At 37.3% G+C, this 6974-nt stretch overlaps 1 pseudogene; it reads left to right on the top strand.

Annotated features, from left to right (window-relative positions):
- The first annotated feature begins 183 nt into the window (after window positions 1–183).
- On the top strand, window positions 184–302 carry LOC112477465 (annotated as a pseudogene).
- The last annotated feature ends 6672 nt before the right edge of the window (window positions 303–6974 follow it).

Here is a 6974-nt window from a genome sequence, read left to right as displayed (position 1 = left end):
GAGAGAGAGAGAGAGAGAGAGAGAGATTAAAAATATAATAAACTAGATTGATTTTTAATACCTGAAATTAGGCTGTTTGTTAATTCCTGAAAGTGTCCAGAAAAGCAATGGGATCTGCCAAAGATATAATCCATAAGCAGAAAGTGGACATTCTACAGAGCTCAGTTAAAAAGTAGTAATGGGGTCTATAGCCACGCCACCCCTAACATGCCCGATCTTGTCTGATCTCGGAAGCTAAACAGGGTCGAGCCTGGTTAGTACTTGGATGGGAGACCACCTAGGAAGACCAGGTGCTGTAGGCCTTAATAATAATAATAATAATAATAATATAATGGGAAAAATTAGAGAGAAAAAAATAGAAGAAAACTCAATCAACCTAACAAAGATTGTCAATCTAACAAAGATAGAGAAAGGGGAAAAAAGCCCTAGAAATTGGCAAATCAGAAAACACAATGAGTAACAGGAAAAAGTCTAAGTATAGTTGTATGATAGGCAATGTAAATGGGATAAACTCATTATTAAATAACAGATACTCTCAGATTGGAATTGCTAAATCCAGATGTATATTGTTATCAGGAGATGAACCTCAAAAAAGTTGCAAAGAAAAAGAGAAAAAAAATATACATGACAAATTGCTTTAAAATGAAAAAATATGGCAATATTAATATCAGACAAAAGAGACTTTAAGGGAAAAACTATCAGATATAGTGTCAGGACTGAGACTGATATCAGGAGACCTGAAATGTTAACATTGTTCTATGAATAGGATGGGATCTTAAGGAGGCTAGTATGATACATGGAGTTTTGTCCTAAGTGTACCTGACAGTGGGTCCGGAGGTTCCATAGACCTATCTTTGTGGTTATTTCCTCAGTTCCTGAGTAATAATTGGGTGGGAAAATTCAACATCTGGCAGAAACCCTATATTAGATTCTCTTCCAATATAAAAGCAATACAGCAATTGATAGTCCTCTTTTAATGCTGGAGTCCATAATAAATTAGACTTGGAAATACTGTCCTTATCCATTCATCAAGAGATTCAAAAGCATAGTTTTGAGTAGGGCCCTGAGCAGTAAGAGGAAGTCTTAATTTTCTCCCATTCACCCCATTGATAAGGAACACCCTAGGGTTATGGCTATAGCCAAAAATACAACAAGCAACATTGGATAAATTAGATTAACAATAGGTTATTATTCACAAATACTCACAGCACAGGAGAGGAGGACACCACATGTCATGCAGGATCACTTAGGAGTTGCAGTCTGGAGTAGAGTGAATAAGAAGGGGCTGTGAAAGGCAGGCTTGTAATATCAAGAGAGTGAGGTACCCTCTGGTTCCTATGAGAGGATAAAATTAGTTTGTTTGAATAATGCCATAAACTGATAAGGAACTGAAACTCACTACTCAAGGGTAAGTAGAAGCTGTGCCTGGCATGATTGGTAAAAAGGGTGGTCTGACTGTGAGACTTTATTCATGGGAGCAGAATAGAAGAAAAAAAAATTGCAATTAGGCCATTTGAGGCCTTGTGATTTCAGATGTCAAGGTAGCATATAATATTGAGCCTTAATTTTAGACCTTACCTGACAGAGAGCTCTGGAAAAGATCCAGGTAAAAGCTGCCTTGTTGCTCAGGCCATATGACCTAGCAGATTTGATGGTGTTAGAGGTATCTATAATGGATGGGGATGCTGTGTAGATCCTCTGGCCCCAATTAGAGAGTTGTAAAACAGTTGCTAGGGGTTATGGAACAAGACCATGCCTTCTGCAGAAGAGGATTATTTGATGTTTGAAAAGTAGACTTGAAAATGCTACTAACTAGAACTTAGTAAAGACTAGCATATGACTAAAGATCATTGAGTGATTATGCCACTAAAGCTGACCATCATGAGTTGGTCATTATCAGATTCCCCAAGTCAATAACAATCCATCATACAATAGACTAGTCCTAAAGTCCCAAGTTAGTTGTGCAAGCGAAACCTCATGTCACTTACCTTTGTTGCACTGATACCTCTCTCTCATATGGGGTTCCCTATGACCAGCTATAAAAATTAAAGGGAAGCTATTCCAGAGCCTAGTTCACAATTGGTAGGTTCAATATGTTGTTATGGACCAAAAATAGCCTACTACTGCATCTACCAGCCATATATATGGGCATCCCTAAAGGACATAAGTAAGTGCAAATAGTCTCAGTTGGCAAGATTCTGAATAGTGTACCTATTATTAACTTGATACATATAATGAATTGATTGCAAAAATGGCTGCATTCTTTACCTTGTTCTTTCTGACTTTTTGTTTCTTCCTTTTAAGAGTTAGAGTCTATTTCTTCATCCTTTAAAAATGGATCTAATCTTGTGATCTGTTTAGTCCATTGGATGCAACATAACTATCAATTCTAGACCATTACTCAAAAGGATTTCTATGCATTCTCTCTCTCTCTCTCTCTCTCTCTCTCTCTCTCTCTCTCTCTGTTGAGAGAGAGAGAGAGATGTATCAACATGTAAACAAGTCCAGGGTAGTTCGCTAAATAATGAGATTCATGTGGCCCCAAATGCCCTATCCAATAGGTAACAAATTACCAGACATGTGAGAAAGGCCCTCTTAGACCAACCATCTCCCAGCTTACCCTACCCACGAGTTGACTGCTGATGCATGAATGAGCGCAACTGAGATAAACCAAACTTGGTCTAGAAAAATATAACTATCTAGCTGAATAAAATTTCATGAACAAAAATATATGTTTATTATTTTAAGCAACTGTGCTTTGGGATAATTTATTATGTAGCAATAAGTAACTGATACAGTATGGAGGAGAAGTGCTCAGGGGTATGGACATCCATAGACTTCAGGCAGTGATAAATAACTTGGCTGGAGGTCAGAAACCTAGAAACAGCAAGATTAAAATGTTGGAGACAAGGAAGTCTAGGGTAGAAGCATGCAGATGACCTACAGAAATGAACAAAACATGAAGAAGTTTGTGACACACATTAATGTTGAGGACAGCCCAAGTGAGCAGGATAATTCATCTTATAGATATCAGCCAGCATCTCTCTTAGGTTATCTCAGTGCTTTTGTATCGGGGCCATGAATAAAGTAACTATGATGGCAGGAGTTGAGATCTAAGGAAGGGCTTCCTTTCACCAAAGCTAATAGCCACTTCTACTGCTGAATGCCCAATCTGACAGCAGCAAAGGCTGATGATGAGCTACTGATACAGTACCATTCTTCAAAGAGAACAGCCAGTCACTTCGTTGCTGATTAATTACATAAGTCTTCTTCCATCTGGGATCCACTAGTTCTACCATATATTGCATCATCTGGAATCAGCCAGCCTAATTAAATAGCCTACTTAGAGGCTCAATGAAGGTTTTATTTGGGAACTACATCATACAGGGTTGAAGCATGATCCTCTATCATAAAGTATATTCATTTAACCAGTAGCTGATATGTAGTTCTGTATCAATATTTAGAATAAATTGATCCAAGAAGTAATGGGATTGGCTCCAATCTCTAGCATTTGTGGGCTGTTTTTCCATTCTTAGGTTCTTTCTGCCAGAGTTGAAGCCCTGGTTTCAATGTAGAAGCATGTTTCTAACAAAAGAGAATGTAGAGTACTATTAAACATTAAGTTAAGACCACCACCTGGTCATTTAGGAGTCCTCATAAAAGTGGACCAGCAGGCAAAGAAAAGAGTTATAGTAGTGGGGGAAATTGACCTTATTGTTATCAGGAGCTAAGGTTACTCTTATATGATTGAGGTTGAGAAAAAAATTCTAGAATCAAGGGAACTTACTAGGGTATTTCTTTGTGCTTCCATGCTCCATGATAACTATCAATAGACAATTAGTTACACCAGCCTGGCAAGGGCAAGTCAACTAAGGACTCAGACCTCTTAAGGATAAATTTTTGGATCATCTTACCAGACAAGCAACATATACCAACTAATATACTGGCTGAGAGTGAGGGAAAATAGATAGGTAGAGTAGTGAGACAATAAATATCAATATGGACTTGGGACCAGCTGCAACAACAGAGACAGTAGTAACATCTTACATTAATCTCCTTCATGTATTATCTTTTGTAGAGATTACAGTTGGCCACTGCATAAAAACTTAATGGAGAGAATAAGAGACAGTGAGGGGTGCAAAGGGTAGACTCTATAGGACACATCTTGAACACTTCTTTACAGTGTTGCACCCTCAGGTCTGATTCCAGCCATACAATGACAAAAAGTGTTGTGCAAGTTTTGATCCTACTTCATTATGATAGTACCTCATCTCAGGCTGGCCCTATATATCACTCATTTCCTCCTCCAGGGCTTCTCTGACACCACAACATCACTCCACATTCATACATGCTCAATCTGAAAATTACTAGGATTTAACACTCAATAGCAAAATTCTCAACTAAATGGGACCAGGAGTCTATAGGTAGACAATATCACAGAGGCAGGTCACTTTGAGGTACATTCTATATGTCTCCTGAGAATGGGAAATTTAGATTGAATATCAATTATCCATAGCAGTAGCCAACTTGATTCTGCATAATTGGATTTTTCTCCTTCCATGTTTTACTCTCTTTGGTTTTTCATTCCCACTGTCTGTCTATTCCAAATAAACTATCTTCAATCAAAGCTTTTGAATCAGGCTAAGCTGTACCCTAGACAAGACAGCTTCCAAACTTGGCAAAGTCATGCCAAAGCTTGACACAAATTCAACAGGTCTCCAAGGTACCATGCAGATTCAGACAATGAACACGCCAGAAGCATCCATGGTGCAGCAAAGACAAGATTTTCACGAACGATATACAACTTCCAGATTTTTGTGAGAGTCTAAAATGGAGAAAAAGTCCTCAGACATACACATACACAACACACACATACACACAAACACACACACATATACACACAAGTATACATTCATGCACACAACACACACTGTCTGAGATCGAAATATCAGCTGGTTAAGATGAGGCCTCGAGGTCAACTTTAATTTTTAAAGTAAGTGTTGTAATATTTATTGCATGGCCAAGACTGTGTTTACAAATTCATACTACCATACACCTCTCCTAGCTCAATGCAGGGTCTAGGCCCTCTTTATATAAGCTGTTTCTGCAAGCATTCTTGAATGTTTACAAACATTCTTCTGTACACACACACACACACATGCGTGTGGACATGTCCCAACTTTTCACATGGACCATAAAGTCTAAATGCACTCAAATATTTCCAAAAAAAAAAAAAAAATCAAGACTGAAACGGAAATATTTATAGCCAGATAACCATATTATAAAAATAGATATAATTCATTTCTTAAAACATAATAGAAAGTTTACAAACCCTGACTTCCAACTCAACCTGTCCAAAATTGGATACATTGCCTCATACTTTCTCATTCTATGCCTGTTTTTTTCCCCATATTCAGCTAACAATACCTGCATGTCATTCATGCTAGAAACATGGATGTTAATTTTGACACTTCTCCCTTACATTATACATCTAATATATCACCAAATTCTATTAATTTTATTTCCTATATTTTTGTCATATCTATTGCCTCTTCTATATTTTTACTTTATCAGTTGGTGGCATCAATATCTTTCCCTGGGACCAATATAATAGCCTCCTAACAGCTCTTCCTATATCTGGTCTCATCATTGTCCAAACCATTTACTCTATTGCTTGCCATAATTATCTTTCTAAAATATCAAATTGATGTCAATCCCTGCTTAAAACACTTCATTGGTTCTCAATAATAAAGAAAATAAAACTCAAATATGAAAAAATATTGGTTGTTGCTTCACTAGTATCCACTATTCCACTCTCAATTCCTAGCATTTCCTTCCTCTAATTTCACGCTTTTAATACCAAAATATTTGTGGTTGCTTTCATACAATATGCTATTCCCTACCTCTGTGCTATGGTCCTGTTGTTATATTTCTTTCCAGAATGCCATTTCTATATTTCTCCTCCTGCATAATTTTAACTCGTCTTTCAAGATGCAGTTCAGGTGTCATTTTTTCCAGGAAATTAAATTATGTTAAGTATCCCCTTATGTCCCATATCACACCATGCATGTGTCTATAACTATATTTTACGTGCTATATTGAAATTATCTGTATTCTTTACTGTCCCCCACACTATACTGTGAGCACCTTCAGGACAATAATTTATTAATTTATAGATCTCTAGCTTCTAGTGCAGTGTTTGGAACGTAGCAGTTTTTCTAAATATCTATTGAACTAAATAGTTAGGTAACATACCTCTCCAGACTTACATTCTATATTCACTTTTAATGCATACTGTATTCTAGTCTTGATAAGCTACTTGTCGTTTACTAGATTTGGAATATAGAGTATCACAAGCTACTGTAGCAAAAAACCACAAGCAGAAATCTACCATGAGACAATTACCAGAGTAGGAAAATCTAAAATATAATTGATAAATTGTTGGAGAATATATGTGGTTAAGTCTAAGAGTTAAAAACTCAGGAAGGTCACAATTATAGATGGTTTCCAATTGTTTTGTGAGTTTTAGCTCCAGGATCTCTATCGTGTTCTCACAGTGAAGATAGGAGGAGAGAAAAATCACCATGTGCTGCCTGCAGGGTGAGTGAAAAGTAACCATTTTGAAAAACACCAGAGTACTCTGTTCTTAACAAAGCCTGTCCTTAAGGGAAACCGTTTTACCAGAACTTAAGCTATAAGGAGGATATCTGGCTGCTGGAGCCAGCCGGAAAGATCCGAACGGGACATGAGTAGAGGGCGAGGATGAGAGAAAAGACAGAGATAAGTAAAGATCGGGAGGGAGAACAGTAAATACTGCTTCCCCGATTTTATTTCTCAGGCTATATTTATACAGAAACTGTAGCAAAGAATTTGCAGTGATTGCTATGTGAACAATTGCAAGCTTACAGAGAATTCAAGATAAAACATCCTTGTTCCTGTCTTCTCGAACGGGTCAAGGAACGTTCACCATCCTC

This window comes from Pteropus alecto, unplaced genomic scaffold (assembly GCF_000325575.1).
Source record: "Pteropus alecto unplaced genomic scaffold, ASM32557v1 scaffold403, whole genome shotgun sequence".
In the NCBI taxonomy this organism is placed as follows: Eukaryota; Metazoa; Chordata; class Mammalia; order Chiroptera; family Pteropodidae; genus Pteropus; species Pteropus alecto.
The sequence above is the reverse complement of the archived record's forward strand: the minus strand, read 5'-3'. Positions and strand labels throughout refer to the sequence as shown.